Here is a 19,636-nt window from a genome sequence, read left to right as displayed (position 1 = left end):
AGTTTCCTCTGAAACATGATGTAAACTAAGCCAGGTCGACTTTGCTCAGTGAGGGAGGCTGCACGTGTCCAGCTGTGCACGTGAATGAATGGGTGAGACAAGAACATTAGAAAGCCTGCTACTGCCAAAGACCTAAGCCAGTGTGACCAAACAGTTTTATCAGGAATAAAACTAATATCTGAATTAAAAAATGCTAAAATGAGGGAAAATGTACACATTTGTCATTATTATTAAGAATGGGTGACTAGAAGTAGGAAAAGGAGAGGGAGACGTACAGACCTGCCCCAGTTCTTCATTTACATTGTTCGTTCATGGTAATGCTATGAACGAGATAAAAAAATGGAGGAAGAAAATGAAGAGAAGGAGGGGAGTGATTTCAGATAGTTTTTGCAGTTTGAGTGTGGAGTGTCTGCATGCCTTCACCATAGAGCTAAATTGTATGGTTTGAAGTCACCATAGACATATAAACTAGGTCTATGATTTGGGGAATCATCAATGTACAGGAAGCAATTACACTTATGGGAGGGGAAGTGATGTCTGAGAAGGTATATCATATATAGGCTGACATAGCGTATGTTAGAACTTTGAATACTGAAAGCAGAAAGCAAATAGGTGATGTTAGGTAAATTCACGAACAGTGTCTACCAAAGGGAACGATAAGACACTGAATGAGCTAAAAGAAGTTGATGGGCAAGTAAAGGGAACTATAGAAGAAATGATGTGAAAAAAAATTTTAAAGGCGCAATAAGGTGAACACCAAGTGGGAAATGAATAGGATGAGAACGAAAAGAGGTGATTGATCTTGCTGCAAAAGAGCCAATGGGGATTTGCTTTGAGGAGTGGAGTGGGAAGAGATGAAATCAGGTTGCAGGAGGTTAAAGAGTGCATGGAGGTAAGGATAAAGAAACGTACTTTACTCTTTCAAGAAAGTTCTTGATGAAGGAAAGAAGGGAGATAATGTTTGAGAAGAAAACATAGTCCATGTAAGGTTTGCATGCAAAGACAACAAGCAAAAGTGTCTGATTTTTTCCTTGGGTCCTATTCCAACTAACTAATGGGGGCTCTGCAGTCTCCTTATATGACTCACTATTTAGTTCAAGTTTTTCCCAAGAAGGGTATTACATAGCAAATCATTATGAATACCACGTCTCCTTTGCCAGTTTTCTTTATTCCAGTTCAGGGGGTTGTAATGATGTTCCATGTCATTGCCTGCAACAAAGGTACCAAAGATGTAAATGTGCCTTCCCCAAAGGTACTGATGCCTGCTGAATGGGTGATGCCATTTCCACGAGGAGACATTTCTGTAAAATCCCACTTCAGGCAGTATTTAGATTTGCCTGGTGCTTTCAGTCTCTGACAGATTTCTGTAAAGCAGCTTCCTAGTTTTTATATACTCTTTTATGCTTGAATGCAATCCCCTCTCTCTAGGACTCAGGTATGAGTGCCACAGGAGAAGTGCTGGCACATGCATTAAATGCCAGACCATGAGGTATGGTCCATCATTCCTCCAGTCAGACCTGACTCATGGTTTTGAACTACACTTGTGTATGCTCCCCCTCTTCTCCCTTATGATTAGATTTTTTTCAGTAGGGGTTTCTCTGACTCCACTTGCAGACTTCTCCTTTGTGGGTCAATTCCACTTGTCCATCATGAATATGCAGGCATGAGTGAATTAGCATGTACACAGATTAGGCTGCCAACTGGGGTAAACTGCTACATTAGTTATTACAGAGTGGATGGTGAAGTGGGTAAATTTGAAGTTGTTGTCACTCTTGTTTGGCAGTGAATAAGAGTGGGAAGTAGAATAAGGGAGCAAAGCCTAATGATAATGTAAAGAAAGGGCAGTACTACTCTCATATAGTTAAAGAGGAAAAGCATATACAGTTTTCTTTGTGCTGAAAGCAAATGGGTAGATAATATGATGACTATTAATACTATAAAGCACAAGAGTACAAATCATACTTCTGTTCCTGAACCATGATCTGAGAGGATGAAAAAAAATATCAGATATATGATTAAATTAGTTAGAAGACCCAGTAAAAATCATGATGGTGGTTTGGGTGAGATGTGGAGGGGGGGACTTTAAAATATGTTCATACATTTTTTTTGCTGCACAGGAACATCATAAAAGACATAAATTTGAAAATGGAAATTCTTACAAATCATACTGAAGTTTTGATAATATATTTTACTGGGAATAGATCAATAATTTTTGATGCCTTTATATGCTGGGGATTAAACCTAGTTGTTCATAAGTTCATTTTTCTCACGGAATAGATAGCTTTTCAACATTTAATATGTAAAATAAATGTCACTACAAATAGTACACAGATGAATCTGACCATGTGTCTTTCCTATTCAAATGTCTGAATATAAAATACACTGTGAGAAACATTAAGTATTATAAGAAGTAAATTATTAAGGGAGTTCAAACAGATTATGTCTATATGAAATAATTGCAAAATGTCTTGTAAAAGATGACATTTTAGCTGGACCTTAATAATAAGTATCACTAAGAAATACAGGGGGAAATATGGTGCATTCCAAGTAGAGGAAACTGCATAAACAAAATGAGAGAAGGCAGTGACCAGTGAGTATAGGAAGTGGCTTATTATTTTAAATTTTTATTTTATATTGGAGTATAGTTGATTTACAATGTTGTGTTAGTTTCAGGTATACAGCAAAGTGATTTAGTTATACATATATCCATTCTTTTTCAAATTCTTTTCCCATTTAGGTTATTACAGAATATTGAGTAGAGTTCCCTGTGCTATGCAGTAGGTCCTTGCTGGTTATCTAGTTTAAATATAGTAGTGTGTATATGTCAATCTCAAACTTCCAATTTATCCCTCCTCCTAAACCTTTCCCCTTTGGTAACCGTAAGTTTGTTTTCCATGTCTGTGCATTGGTTTCTGTTTTGTAAATAAGTTCAATTGTATCATTTTTTTTTAGATTCCACATATAAGCGATATCATATGATATTTGTCTTTCTCTGACTGATTGACTTCACTCAGTATGATAATCTAATGGGTCAAGTGGTTTATGAGAAATGAGATTGAAAGCGTAGTTAGAGGCCAAGTCATTGCATACCATGTTGAAAAGTTGGAGTTTTATCTTAGGGTATTTTAAGCCCAGTTTTTATATGATCTGATTTGGAACTTTAGAAATAAGTTCCTGAAGATATCAAGACTTTTGAGTTATGTATTTTTTAAAACAAGTTTTATAGAAGAAGGCGAATTCAAGTCCATGGACAAACCATCAAAGAAAAAGGAACCTTGCTTTTCTTTCTTAAAGAGCTAGTGGAAGTGAAAAAGGTCAACCTGGTTCCAAGAGAGGAACAATAAATCTCTGAGGTCAGGAAGCCTGCTGTGGTGAATAAATAGGTTCATAAAAAAGATCAAACAGTCCTTAGTGATGGTGGTATTATAGCTATTGTGTGTTACTATAATTCTCTTGTATTTATTGAATTTTTGCAATGAGTGAGTCACCAGACAGTAAAGAAATCTGTACAATAGCAGATCAAACACTGAAAGGACAACAGAAATGTGATGCTTTTGGCTTTTGAATTTACCATTTAAGTACTTCCAAAGGCACTAAGTTTTTTTGTTTGTTTTGTTTGTTTGTTTGTTTGTTTTTCTTCTTCTTACTGTCTTCCCACTGCCTTAGGATGGGATAGTTGCTTATGTTAGAATATATCACATGACCCACATCTTTTTCTTATATACCTTCCCAGCAAGGTCTGAGTCTACAAGCAATGTCCCTTGTTTTATTCTTTTGTAAACTAAGATATATAGTGAGTGACTGCAGGGTGACAGACCTCATACCCCAAGTCAGTGAATCCACTGCATGGCAACTGAAGAGGCAGCCTCTCTACCATGGACTCACCCAAACACAGATCATGGCTTTTTTGTTTGTTCATTTGTTTGTTTTTGTTTGCGGTATGAGGGCCTCTCACCGCTGTGGCCTCTCCCGTTGCAGAGCACAGGCTCTGGACGTGCAGGCTCAGCGGCCATGGCTCATGGGCCCAGCCGCTCTGCGGCATGTGGGATCTTCCCAGACCGGGGCACGAACCCATGTCCCCTGCATCGGCAGGCGGACTGTCAACCACTGCGCCACCAGGGAAGCCCGATGCCTTTTGTGGTAGAAGTTAAAATAGAAAGTGAGTAAGGAGAGAAAGTCATTGAATGATACACTGGACTACGTACAAGGTATGAGCTGAAGAATCTAGAAGAAAGGGAGAGAATGGACCAGAGGTGGGTGGGTGGGACATGTAGGGAGGAGGGAATCAAAGAGTGCGAGCAGTGTGGAAAATTATGAGGCCATGGTATATGGCAGTGAGAGCCTCAGCTCACAGGACATCTATATTACACACTTGCCTTAGATTCCTGGAGAAGTTTCCCAGAAAAAAATTACTGTTGCTACGGAAGCCAACCAAATAACAGCTTATGTTCAAAATTGTGTTTGTATGGATAGTTATCAGAAGGTAAGAAAATCTTTACTTCTGAGAAACTACTATGTGGTATCGAGGTTTCCACACTGGCCTAGCAAAGTCTTCTCTTATAACTTACTTCTAGAACTATATTAATGAATGGTGATAACTTACTATTTTAAACATGGTTTCTATGAGGAAATGTGTATTGAACTCCAGTGACATGCCAACATCATGTATGCCCAAATTGTGACAATCTTGTATGCTATTGGAAATGTTCCACAAGCTGGGGCTACCTTCCATCAGCAGTGGAGAGGAGAAAGAAAGTGAGAGAGCGTCAGGCAGGGATCTGGTCTGAAAAAATGTTTCATGGCATTTTTCATGGAAAAAATGTTTGCCCCTGTGGCTTTGGAGGGATGTGCCACTGCAATTATTGTGAGAAATACAATTAGAAATAATAGCAACAGCGGCAGCTACCCAGGGCAGGTCCGTGTACTTCGGAAATTGAAGTACTTGTATCTACTCCTTTATCTCGTTTGGAATCTACAACAAGCTGAAGTACTTTCCCCCCATTTCCAACAGCTTCACTAAGAAAGGCTCCACAGCTTTCTCTGCAAAAAATTTTGAGAAGTAGCTGTGATTGGCCTAATTTTATTAATGATGGTTTTAAGGCATAATGAGATTGAGGCTGTCTCTGCTAAACACAACACCTCTGTTCCCTAAACACAGTTCCTCGCACATACACACACGTCTCACTCTTCTGCCGCCTTTCTAGCTGCCTCCAATGTCTCTATCTATAAATTCAGTCACTAGGGAAGAGTGAACCTAATGTAATATTCTTATTAGGAAGCTTTTACTTGAACTCCCAATCCCTAAAATCTTAGCTCTAAGTCTCTTCAACAAATATCTACAGAGGCTAATTTAAGTGCAAAAGTATGAAAGAAAAACAAATGAGAAATGGCAGCAAAATGGCAGCATAGGTATTTCTAGTGCTTGCAACCACTGTCTTCCTCCAAACAAAAAAAATACCTTCCCAAGAGCTAAGGGTTGCAAGTGAGGGATTACGGCACCTGGTTGAAGCAGAGAAATAAGAACAGATGCATTCAGGAGGGTAGGAAAGATAGATTTGCCTTGCCCCCATCACTCCTTCCCCAAGTGTGAACAGCCCAGCATGGACAGAGACAGGTCCCTGGCCCACCTGGGTGCCAGCTAGTTCCTGTGGCCCCAGTCAGCTCCCATGACTAGTTCCTGTGGCCACAGGCTCCCAATCAACCCCGAGGAGTTCAGGTTCCCCTCCATGCCAACTACCACAGACCTAGGCTTTCAACCCATCCCAGCACCAAGCCAGGTCCCATACACCCAGCACCTCAACCCAACCCAACAAGAGGCTAGCCCTCATGATTCCTGTAAATCAGACTGGATCCTACAGTCACACCCTTCTGGCCTACCGCATTGCCAGGCCAGTCTCCATGGCCCCAGCCTCATGTCTGATTCCCGTAGACTCAGGCTGTCAGCCTGACCCTGAGCTAGACTGGCCTCTGTAACCTACAGGCCAGCCTTCCAGGCCCCAGTTTACAGGCTTACTCCCATGACCTCAGGCTCTAGGCTCACCCTAGTGCCAGACAAGTCTTTGTTGCCCCAGTCTCCTGGCCAGCTCCTATGAAACCAGGCTCCCATCCCATCCTAGTCAGGCTGGCCCTTGCAGACCACCCCAGTAGTCTCTCATGCATAGATGGCCTCTCCAGACCCAGGATCTACGTTTTCCCACATAGACATAGGTCCCAGACACATCACTACATTTTCAAGTGTCTGGCCTGCCCCAGTAAACCCAGGCTCCAAGACACAGCTCCAAGCTGAAGCCAGTCTGTAAGGACTGGAAGAGGTGCTTACTTTCTCAAATGCACAGACACCAACAAAAGGCCACAAGGATTATGAATGATTAAGGAAACATGACACAAATAAAGGAAACTGATAACTATGAGAAGACACACAGCTGGACAACTAAATGAAATTAGGAAAACAATACATGAACAAAATGAGAAGTTTAATGAAGAAATAGAAACATTTTGAAGAAAAATCCTAGAGTTATGAATGCAGTGACTGAAGTGAAGAATTTAATAGAGATCTTCAACCACAGGCTCAGAATCAGAAGAAAGAATTAGTGAACTAAAAGATAGGTCATTTAAAATCATCTAATCAGAGGAGTAAAAAAGGAAAAAGAATGAAATGTATAACAAACTAGTAAAGGCAAGCAGATAGTCAGATTCAGAATACTCTGATACTCTAATGTGGTGGGAATCAAAGCATACCAGAAAAAATGAATGATGTGACATTAGTAAGTCTTAACCTGTTGATAATTACTTTAAATGTAAATGGATTAAATTATCAAGTCAAAAGACATAGAGTGGCTGAATGGATTAAAAGACAACCCAACTATATGCTGCCAACAAGAGACTCACTTCAGCTTTAAGGACAAGCATAGGCTCAAACTAAAGGGATGAAAAACGTATTTCATGCATATGTAAACCAAATAGAATAGAGTATCTGTATTTAGACAAAAGAGACTTTAAGTCAAAACTGTAACAAGACACAAAAAAGGTCCCCATATAATGATAAAAGGATCAATGTATAAAGAGGATAACATAATTGTAAATAAATATACACCCAATATTGGAGCATCTAGAAATATGAAACAAATAATAATAGATCCAAAGGGAAAAATAGACAATAATACATTAATAGGTGATTTCAATACACCACTTTCAACAATGTTCAGTCAGAAAAATCAATAAGGAAATAATGAGCTTGAATTATATTTTAGACCAAATGGACTTAATAGGCATACACAGAATATTCTACCAAACAGCAGCAGAATACACATTCTTCCAAAGCACACATAGAACATTTTCTAGGACAGTCTTATGTCAGGTCACAAAAACAAGCTGTAGCAAATTTAAGATTCAAATCATAGCAGGTATCTTTTCTGACCACAGTGATATGAAATTAGAAATCAATAACAGGAAGAAAACTGGAAAATTCACAAATGTGTGGAAGTTAAATAACATACTCCTGAATGACTGATGGGTCAAATAAAAAATTAAAAGGGAAATAAAAATGTATCTCTAAATAAATGAAAATGGAAATACAACATAACAAAATTATAGGATACAGCAAAAGCGGTGCTAAGAGAGAACTTTATAGCCATAAACACCTACATTAAGAAAAAAGAAAGATCACAAATAAACACTCAAACCTTATACCTTAAGGAAACAGAAAAAGAAGAACAAAGTGTGAAGTTAGAAGATAAAAGATGAAAAACAAAGGTTAGAGCAGAAATAAATGAAATAGAGACCAGGAAATTTTAGAAAAGATGAACAAAACTAAGAGATGATGTTTTGAAAAGATAAGCAAATTTGACAACCATTAGCTAGACTAAGAAAAAAGAGATAAGTCTCAAATAAATACAATCAGAAAGAGGGGATGTTGCAGCTGACAACACAGAAACACAAAGGATCACAAGAGACTACAAGGAACAATTATATACCAACAAACTGGATAACCTAGAAGTAATGGATAAATTCCTAGAAACATACAACCTACCAAGACTGAATCATGAAGAAATAAAAAATCTGAACAGGCCAGTAATCAAAAACCTTACAACAATGAAAAGTCCAGGACCAGATGGTTTCATGAGTGAGTTCTACCAAACATTTAAAGAAAATTAACATCAGTCCTTCAGACTCTCCCACAAAATTGAAGGAGAGGGAACACTACCAATCTCATTTTATGAGGGCAGGATTATGCTGCTACCAAAGCCAGATAAAGATACTAAAAGAAAAGAAAATTCCAGGCTCATATCCTTGATAAACACAAATGCAACAATTTTCAAGAAAATATAAGTAAACCAAATTTAACAGCATAGTGAAAGGATCATACACCATGATAAAGTGGGATTTGTCCCTGGAGTGCAAGAGAGGTCCAACGTATGAAAATCAATAAATATGATACACCCCATTCATAGAATAAAAGATAAAAATTACATGATCATCTCAATACATGCAGAAAAAGTATTTGATACAATTCAACATCATTTCATGATAAAAAACTCTCAAAAAATTGGGTATAGTACCTAAACACAATAAAGGCCATATATGACAAGCCTACAGTTAACACTGAATGGTAAAAGTTTGAAAGCTTTTCCACTAAGTTCAGGAACAAGATAAGGTTGCCCACTCTTACTACTCCTATTCAATATAGAACTGGAAGTACTTGTCAGAGCAATTGGGAAAGAATTGGGAAAAATAGAAGGCATCCAAAATGGAAAAGAAGAAGTAAAATTCTCTCTGTTTACAGATGATGATCTCATATATAGAAAGGCCTAAAGATTCCATCAAAAAACTGTTAGAACTAATATATGAATTGATTTAAGTGGCAGGATTAAAAATCTATACAGTCATCCCTAGGTATACATAGGAGATTGGTTCCAGGACCTGCTGTGGACACCAAAATCTGTAGATGCTCAAGTCCCATAGTTGGCCCTCAGCAGTACCACATCCATGGATCCAGTTAAGTGTAGGTCATGTAGTACTGTGCTATTTCTTGAAAAAAGTCCACTTATAATTGGACCCATGCAGTTCAAACCCTTGTTGTTCAAGGGTCAACTGGATACAGAATGTAACTGCATTTCTATATACTAACAATGACCCATTGGAAACAAAAATTAAGAAAACAATCCCATTTACAATAGCGTCAAAAATAATAAAGTACTTGGAATAATTTTATTCAAGAAGGTGAAAGATCTGTACACTCAAAGTTATAAGATATTGAAGAAACAGAAAATATAAGATATTCCATGTTCATCTATCAGAGGAATTAACATTGTTAAAATATTTGAGTAGTATGGACATACTACTCAAAGTCATTTATATATTCAATACAATTCCTATCAAAATTCCGGTGATATTTTTCTCAAAAAAATAGAAAAAACAATTCTAAAATTCATATGTAACCACAGAAGATGCTCAAATAGCCAAGTCAATCCTAAAGAAGAAAAGTAAAGCTGGAGATATCACACATTTGTAATAATGATTTCAAATATTACTGCAAGTTTATAGTAATCAAAACAGTGTAAGCCTAGAATAAAACAGACATATAGATCAATGGAACATCATCAAGAGCCCAGAAATAAACCTGCATTTGTATAGTCAGCTAATATTTGACAAGGGAACCAAGAATAGGGAAAGAATAGTCTCTTCAATACATGGGGTTGGGAAAACTGGACATTCACATGCAAAAGACTGAAATGGGACCTCTCTCCCCACTCACAAAATTTAACTTAAAATGAATTAAAGACCTTAATGTACAACATGAAAGTGTAAAACTGCTAGAAAAAAAACACGGGGGAAAAAGCTTCTGGACATTGTTCTTGACAGTGATTTTTTAGATATGACACCAAAAGCCCAAGCAACAAAAGCAAAAATAAACAAGTGGGACTATATCAAACTGAAAAGCTTCTGCATAAAAATAGGAACATTGAGCAAAATGAAAAGGCAAGCTATGGAATGAGAGAACATATTTGCAAATCATATATCTGAAGAGGGGTTAGTATCCAAAATACATAAGAAAACAAATAATTCAATTTTTAAAAAATAGGCAGAGGATGTGAATGGACATTTCCCCCCTCCAAAAAAAAAAAAAAAAAAAAAAAAACCCAATAAAACAGCATACAGATAGTGAACAGGTACATGAAGAAATGCCCAGCATCACTAGTCATCACGGAAATGAAAATCAAAACTACAATGAGATACCACCTCCCACCTGGCTATTATTAAACAAAGAAGAGATAAGTTTTGGTGAGGATGTGGAGAAAAGGGGACTCTTCTGCACTGTTGGTGAGAACGTAAATTGTACAGCCACTATGGAAAACAGCATGGAAGTTCTTCAGAAGTTAATTATAGAACTACCATATGATGCAACAATCCCACTTCTGAGTTTATATTTGAAAAAAAAAATGAAATCACTATCTTGCAGGATATCTTCATCTCCATGTTCATTGTAGCATTATTTGTGATAGCCAAGACATAGAAATAACCAAAATGTCCATCTACAATTGAAAGGATAAAGAAAATGTGGGAAAGTACATATACAATGTAATGTTATTCTGCCATGGGAAAGAAGGAAGAACTTTTGGATAACATGGATTGACCTTGAGGACTTCAATCTAAGTGAAATGAATCTACACAGAGAGACAGGTACTTACATTTTCACTTGTATGTGCTATCTAAACATAGTAACTGGCCGGCGGAAGTGCTCCGGGTCGTTGCCGGAAGTGGGTGAGGAAAGGTTGTGATGGCGGCCGCAACTGTAGCCGAGAAGCGTGTCCTCCGCCGCAGGTGCCGGTAGACGGCGCGGAGGAACAGCAGCCCCCTGCGGCGGCCGAGGAGCTGGCCGCCCAGAAGCGCGAACAGTGACTGCGCAAATTCCGGGAGCTGCACCTGAAGCGGGTGAGTCGCCCCAGAGGCCAGCTGAGACCTGTCACGTGACTAGGCCCTTACGCGTTTGTGGAGGGACCAGCGCGTGTGACAGACCCGCAGAGCTGGATGAAAGTTCGGTCCCGATGCTTCTCAACCTGGCAACACATTGTAGTCACTTTTGGAAAGGGACATGCTTTCACCAAGCTTTCTTTCACCCCCATCCTGTTTTAACTTAGTTGGGCTAGTTTGAGGGTCTCTGTTACTAACCGCCTCCGTGCTGTATGATTCTAGTACACTCTTCAGTTTACCTAGGGAAATATGCGGAGCTAGAGACTGGAAGAAACTTGTCCAGTAAGAGAGCAGGTTGCCTCTTCATTCAAAAATGATCAGCAAATCTCGGGAAGTCTATAGGATCAGTGGTTCAGCTAGTAGGTGGGGAACTAGATGAGGAGACAATGTTCTAGCTAGAAATTATATTGTAATAAATGCCATGCCTGAGTTAGGAACAAAGTGCCGTGGGAGTGCAGTGAAGGAGAGATTGGTATAGTTCGGGGGCCCCCAGGGAGTGCCTTGTATAGGAGGTGACACCTAAAGTACTGCTATAAAGATGAGAAAGATGTTACCAGAAAAATAAAGGAGTTTGAGGAGGAGGTATCTAAGCAGAGGGAACAAATGCAAAGGAAGAGAATTCATATCAAGGATAAGCGTCCAGCAAACAACTGGCTGCAGTTGGAGCTGAGAAACAAAAGAGCGACTCTTGACTGTTTCACCTCAAAGGGGCGTGACTGATAGCTTGGCCATGGTTTCACAAAACTCCAACATCACTCTGACTATTGCAGTGTGACAAAAACAAAACTGTTCAAACCACAGAAATGACCACACAGCACCCACTTCTGCTAACACCAGTGCCAAATACAGCACTAGCCTCACTCCATTAGTCCTGCTTCCTGTATAAAAACTGAAGATACCCAATCATAGAATGCCCTGGCTTTCTGACAGTGCCTAATCCAGGGCACAACCATGCTTCCCTGAACCTTTCCCTCCAGTCACCTGATACAAACTCAAATCTTGTAAGTGGCTCCTCCTAACACCCTCTCACTGAAATGCCTCCAGTTCCCCATGGTTTGCTGTTTCCTTCAATGCAATACACCCAACTTTGTTTGACTACACATGTGTTCTTGGTGTCTTCAACTGGAGGGCATTGCCAGAGCCAAGAGTATGTGAGGGATGGTTGTTGAGAGAAATGTTCTGGGTTTTTCTATTTACCCAGAAAAATTTAATAAAGAATTCAACACACTTATATATTTAATTGGAGGGACTGTGTAAAGAACATGGGGTTGGATATTAAGAGACATGTCTTCCTGGACTAATGGCCACCAGCCTGTAACCTAAGAAACATCTAACTTAAGTTGTCCTTAAGATGGTATACTCATTTTGTTTTATGCAGTTATTTTAAAACAGACTCTACATACAGTAATTTAAATGGAAAATGCCTTTCATTTGCCATGATGTAAACTGCTACAATATCTAAACAGGAGGGGGGACTTGGGAAAGGTTAGAGTTTTATGATAGGTATTAAAGCCCCCAGCCCCAAACTGAGGCTTCTTCTTTGCATCAGTCAGGATTAAAAGAGAATTGAAAGTAGAATATCTTTCTCATAATGTGAGACATTAACGCCCAGGCCTTTGGCACAGCACACCAGTGCAGCTCAACACATTTCTTGACTGTATACAAATGGAGACCTAATTAGGCCGTTTCCTTGCTTAAAATCTGCTGATGGTTCTCTTGCTTTTAGGGTAAAATGGAGTCCCCTTGTTAACGTTTCTTACTTGACCTTCATCAAAGAGGGAAATATTTGGTTGGATTTATTTTCATGTTTCAGCGGATAGCCTTTTTGCGTTTACGGTTTTAGAATGAAGCTCGTAAATTAAATCACCAGGAAGTTGTTGAAGAAGATAAAAGACTTAAGTTACCTGCAAATTGGGAAGCCAGAAAAGCTCGTTTGGAATGGGAACTACAAGAAGAAGAAAATAAAAAGGAGTGTGCAGCAAGAGGGGAAGACTACGAGAAAGTGAAGTTGGTAGAGATCAGTGCAGAAGATGCAGAAAGATGGGAGAGGAAAAAGAGGAGGAAAAATCCCAACCTGCGATTTTCAGATTATGCTGCTGCCCAGCTTCGCCAGTACCATCGGCTGACCAAACAGATCAAACCGGACATGGAAACATATGAGAAACTGAGAGAAAAGCATGAAGAAGAGTTTTACCCAACATCCAACAGTCTTCTTCATGGGACACATGTGCCTTCCACAGAGGAAATTGATAGGATGGTTGTAGACCTGGAAAAACAAATTGAAAAATGAGACAAATATAGTTGGAGACGTCCCTATAATGATGATGCAGATATTGACTACATTAATGAAAGGAATGCCAAATCCAACAAGAAGGCAGAAAGATTCTATGGGAATTATACAGCTGAAATTAAACAGAGTTTGGAAAGAGTAACAGCTGTCTAATCCCTTCAGGAACTGTTTAGAAGCTTGAGAATGGAGTGAAAATTTCTACTAGCAAATTGAAGTTCTCTTCAGAGTTACTCCAGTAAACCAGAACTCGGTCTATGCCTTCCCACTCAGCATTTAAAAATAAATGTTTTTTCTTAAACTTCTAAATAAAAAATTAAACATGGTAACTCATACAAGTAAAGAGCAGAATAGTTACTAGGGGCTGGAGAGTAGAGGAAATGGGGAAATATTGGTCAAAAAGGTACAAACTTCTAGCTATAAGATGAATAAATTCTGGGGATCTAATAAGTATAGCATAGTAACTATAAATTAGCAATACTTTATTATATACCTGACATTTGTTAACAGAGTAGATCTTAAATGTTATCACCACAAAAAATAATAATTATGTGATATCACATAAGAGTTAATTAACTTATTGTGGTAATAATTTCATAGTTTACATGAGTCAGTGTTGTATGTCTTAAACTTTTATATGCTGTGTGTCAATAATATCCCTGTAAAGATGGGATAAAAAAGAAAGGAAAAAATATTTGAGGAATTAATGGATGAATACTTGCTAAGATGTTGAACGAAATAGAAATCCATGAGTTTGTACTGAGAGAAAGAAAGGAAGGAGGGAAAGGAAGGAAGGGAGGGAGGGAGGGGAGGAAGGAAGGGAGAAAGAAAAAAAGAAAAGGAAAGAAGGAAGGACAGAAAGAAAGAAAGAAAGGAAGGAAGAAAGAAAGAAGGAAAGAAAGAAAAAGAAAAAAAAGAAAAGAAAAGCTTTTCTTTGCTGTGGAAGGCAAAATACTGTAAGTAGAAGGAATGATGGCTTTCAAAAATCAAGGGCTCAGACTCTTAGGAGAAAGCTTAATGAGGAACGGTTACTTACATAATCTCAAAGTATCTCCTCACATAATACTTTTTTTTTTAACATCTTTATTGGAGTGTAATTGCTTTACAATGTTGTGTTAGTTTCTGCTGTATAACAAAGTGAATCAGCTGTACATATACATATATCCCCATATAGCCTCCCTCTTGAGTCTCCCTCCCACCCTCCCTATCCCACTCCTCTAGGTGGTCACAGAGCACCGAGCTGATCTCCCTGTGCTATGCGGCTGCTTCCCACTAGCTAGCTATTTCACGTTTGGTAGTGTATATATGTCCATGCCACTCTCTCACTTTGTCCCAGCTTCCCCTTCCCCCTCCCCATGTCCTCAAGTCCGTTCTCTACATCTGTGTCTTTATTCCTGTCTTGCCCCTAGGTTCATCAGAACCATTTTTTTTTTTTTTAAGATTCCATATATATGTGTTAGCATATGGTATTTGTTTTTCTCTTTCTGACTTACTTCACTCTGTATAATACTCTAGGTCCATCCTCCTCATGACAAATAACTCAATTTTGTTTCTTTTTATTGCTGAGTGATATTCCATTGTCTATATGTGCCACATCTTCTCTATCAATTCATCTGTTGATGGACACGTAGGTTGTTCCCATGTCCTGGTTATTGTAAATAGTGCTGCAGTGAACATCGTGGTGCATGGCTCTTTTTGAATTATGATTTTCTCAGGGTACAAAACATAATACTTTTTTAATTACAAAGAAAACAATGCCAACTTTACAGAGGATAAATCTATTGATAGATATCACTCTAACCAAGTGATTCATGTTAACATCACCATAATTAGGATAAACTGATACAGTCTGCATCCTGATATAATGCACCAAGAATGATATAGCATCATGCTGTGGCATTCCTACCAAGTATGTTTAACATTAATCTAAACATGAGAAAATATCACATCAATGTAGATTGAGAACATTTTACAAAATAGTTGACCTGTGCTCTTCAAAAATGTCAAGGTGAAGAAAGACAAAGAAAGGTTGTGGAACTGTTTCAGAATAAAAAAGACAAAGGAGATATGACAATTAAGTGCAATGTACAATACAGTATTGCATCTTGGACTGAACAAAAATGAAAATCATAAAGGATGTTATTGGAAAATTGAGGAAATCTGAATTTTTTACTGTGGATTACATGATAATGTTTTATCTTTGATATGTTTTCTGAATTTTACAATATCTTATGGCTTTTACTTATACTACAGAAATATAAAGTATTTAGAGATGAAAAATGAGGGTGGTGGAAAATAGTTACTAGGAAAAGGAATAGAATGTGAAAAATAATTATTTAATCTGTGAAGATGTACATACTTCTTGAAGTCCAGTTTTTTTCAGTATCATTTGTTGAATATAAACCCCATGCAGAACCCATGTGAGGTAGTGAGGGCTCATAAATATAATAGGAATGGTTCTTACCTTCAAGATGGTTAAAAAGTGATGGACAAATATATATTTGTAAAATGTTCTAAGCTATTTATAAAGAGTTAGAATTGAGACTGTGGCAAAAGAACAGCCTTTGAAAGAAGTTTTTAGATAGATTGTCTTTGGCCAGTCTCATCCTCCCAGTATCAGTAAAGAAACCTATACAGAAAATTGGTACAAGACGATACACTTTCTTAACCATATCTAAAAAAATGCCCATGCCTATGAACTTTGCACTGTATCACATATTAATATGATACCCTGAAGCAGACTCTAGTAGAATCCCTTCAAACATACCACATCACCTTATAAATGAAAGAATTAATGTGTCTTAGGAAGGCAACTTTCTATTTGATCCAGAATTATTTTTTTAAAAAATGTACTTAGACTAACAGATACTGTGGTCTGAACTTTACCTCTAATTAATTTGTTCGATAAAAGGTTGATTAAAATATATAAAGCATTTGGACATAATAGGGAACAGTTACAGAAAACTCATTTTTGCTCCCTGCAAGAGTCACTCCTCTTAATTATCTAAATAATTCCAATGAATGACTTTTATTTATTTTGGGGGTAATTGCTTCTGTTCAAACTTGACCCTCCATGGGCTGTCGACCTATAAAGCCCTGAGGATTACAGCTGAAATAATTGTTGAGGTTATTGTTTAGTTTAACGCTAGTTTAACTCAGAGATACTCATGCCTCATTATGTTTGTTAACTGTATTCTGATCCTGCTCATCTGATTAATCATGATTTATTGGGAGCAGCCTTTTTCTCTCTCTGTGTTTACTTCAGTCCACAGAGCATAAAGGAGGGGGGCTCTGATGGATTTAATGCTTACTGTAGTTGTTGGTCTCATACTTAATCAAGATTTTATTTTAAATTTGGTCCAAAGAATAAAGAGTTGTCAGATTTTTCTTTATGTACTCAAGTGAAGTTTGCCTAAATTCTTCAAATTAGTAAAATCTCAGATTAATTGGTTTCTCAGATGGTTGTAATGCTTCTCTTTCCCAGTTGCATTCCTTGAAATGGAAATATTTTTTTCTAACCTTATAGCTGTAGGGAGTTTGCCAAAGACAAAGTTGTTAACAAAGATTTTAATTTCTGACCTATGATTCCAACTTTCCTTTCATCTTAATATAGTTAATATGAATGCAGCATGTCTCAGTATGGCATTTTATATGTAAAGGGTGAAAAAAGTAGAGACCCTATTGTTTTCAAAGAGGTGTTTTTTTCTAACTTAGATAAAATTACATAAAACTTTTTTTCTAAATTACATTAATCTAGTCATATACACATGTTTGCTTTGATGATATAACCTGTGTTCTATTCAAGTTTAAAATTATGTAATAGGATGTTTTCAAGGTAATATCAATGGAATTGAATTTAAAGTTATAGAGAGCTCTAGAAGAGGTTTCTGTTCAGGGGAGTCAAAATGTGAAAAGAGAGAACAACATGGGATCTCAGTTGGAACTGAAAAACGTGTAGCCTGGCTTTTCTTTTTCTCTCTACTCTTATTTTTAATTCTAATCCTGTCAAAACAGGATTAGCTGTCATTAAAACTCAGACAGGAAACAGCTGTCATTAAAACTCAGCCCTATTTCTTTTTAAAAAGGAAGTACGATTTATTGATGCTAGAAATGTCAATAAAACAAAAGTACATTTGACCCTTGAACAACATGGGTTTGAACTGCATGGGTCCACTTATACGTGGATTTTTTTCAATAAATATATACTCCATGATCTGAGGTTGGTTGAATCTGCAGATGCAGACCCACTGGTACAGAGGGCCAACTGTAAAGTTATACACAGACTTGCAACTGTACTGAGGAGTCAGAGCCCCTATCCCCAGGTTGTTCAAGGGTCAAATGTACTTCTAAATTAATTTTGTTATTATCATAGTACACTGAAATTGGATTTATTCTAGTTTATGTATCTGAAATTATTGTATTATACAAAAGGGTTAGCAATGAAAGACTTAAGCAAGACAATGATGAAGATGCTGAGAGTAGCTGATGTTATTTGAATACTCACTGGGTGCCAGCTACATGCATTTTTATCTCTTAATTTTCATGGCAACCCATTGATGGCAAAACTAGAGTTTAAATAACTGATTCAAAAACAAGAGAATAAACACAAAAATCTAGGAATAAATCAAATTTGAAAAATGTCTAAATTAAACCTCGAAATTCAATTTGGCAAATTAAACCTCCATAATATTTAGTTAAAGAAATTATAATTAGATTAAAGATGATAGAATAATATTTAATAATAAATAAACACGTACTCAGCATTTTAAATAAGAAATATAGATTTCATACTGCAGATAGAATTAGTCTACTTTTAAACATGTATATCACCACTGAAGTTTGCGTTCAGCCACATTTATCAGAACACCACAAATAGCAGTGGCTTAGGCAAAGTTGGTCCTTATTTCTCTCTTTTGCAAAAGAAATCCCGAGACTGGCATTCCGGGGCAGGTATGGGCAGCAGTCATCTCTTTCCTGCACACTGCTTATCTTATTTCCTGCACTTAATACTTACCTTCCAACTTGCTGCTGGAGTTCCAGTCACTGTGCCTGCGTTCCAGGTAGTAGAAGGGAGGAAAGACAGCAAAGGAAGTATGCTTCAGCTCCCTGTAACCTTTTAAAGAGCCTACTTGGAATCATCCTCAAAAAACTTTTCTTTACTGTTCATTAGCCAAGCACTTTATCACATGGCCACACTTAGTTACAAGAGATTCTAGGAAATACATAGGCTGTACCTGGACATATTTCTACCCTAAGTATATTTCTTTTTTCTTTTTCTCTTTTTTTACATTTTAAATATATGCAGTTTATTGACTGTCAAATATGTTTCAGTAAGTATGTTTAAAAAAAAATTAAAAGGGGGGAAATAAGCAAATATTAACAAGAGCAATAATGAAAAGATCACTTTCGGCTATATTACATGAGACAAAACAGACTCTAAGGTAAAAATAGTCATTAGTATCACTAAGGTAAATGTGTAATGATGAAAGTTCAATACCTGTTAGACATTGTATACCTAATAATATAAACTTACAAATACATATTGTAAGATATAAAAATATGAAGTTATATGCACAGATAGTCTCGGAATATCTTTTAGCTCAAATTCCAAGGGATATTGACAAATCTCCCATTATAGTGGAATTTTTCAATGTCTCTCTCAATTATTGGCATGTTAAGTAGACATAAAATTAGTGAGGAATAGTGCAATTAATATGGTTGATTTAATGGATGTAAATAGACTTACCTGCTCTAAGTATAATTTTTGGGTGTCCAAATAGCAGTCTCTGTCCTGGCATTGAATGTACAATTTGCATTAAATGTACATTGATTTTAAAAATACACATACACATATACACAAAACTGTATGTATTGTAATACATATGTAATAACTGTATATGTATGTGCATATTTCTATAGTTAGAATTGTTTAATTTAGTTACACTTGCTTTAGTATATTCAGTAATGGTTATTTATCAGTGGAACATGTGGTTTATTTTCTTTTTTTAGCTTATAATTTAAAGACATTTGATCTTTATAAGTATACATTTAAAAATAACAAGTAAGTTTTTAAAAATAATAATTTTGAAATTTATAATGTTTATTCACTGTTTTTCCTTAGATTAACCCTTCTAGCATCAGTCACTGTTTTTCGTAAACCATACATGTTAAAGGTTAAGGTATTATTTTCAGGTCTTTTGTCAATATCAGAATATCTTTTATGGCACTAGGAAGTAGGAAATATGTTCAAATCATTCTGTCGGTGTTACTTGGACTGACTTTCTCTTTTATGGTATGATAAGAATTGTTTCTTTATTTTTATTATTCCTGAACCAAGAAACTTGGAGATCATATGAATGTACCTGCTTTTCAGTTGAG

The 19,636-nt window shown here is 37.0% G+C and overlaps 1 protein-coding gene and 1 pseudogene across 5 annotated transcripts in view; both read left to right on the top strand.

Moving 5' to 3' along the window:
* Positions 1–19,636, top strand: part of DPP10 (dipeptidyl peptidase like 10) — a 1,329,914-nt gene that overhangs the window by 733,125 nt on the left and 577,153 nt on the right. The gene's annotated exons all lie outside the window — the stretch shown is intronic.
* LOC131750087 (pre-mRNA-splicing factor SYF2-like) lies at positions 10,778–13,562 on the top strand (annotated as a pseudogene).

Source organism: Kogia breviceps, chromosome 2, assembly GCF_026419965.1.
Source record: "Kogia breviceps isolate mKogBre1 chromosome 2, mKogBre1 haplotype 1, whole genome shotgun sequence".
NCBI classification, from domain to species: Eukaryota; Metazoa; Chordata; class Mammalia; order Artiodactyla; family Physeteridae; genus Kogia; species Kogia breviceps.
This window is presented reverse-complemented; position numbering and strand designations above follow the sequence as displayed.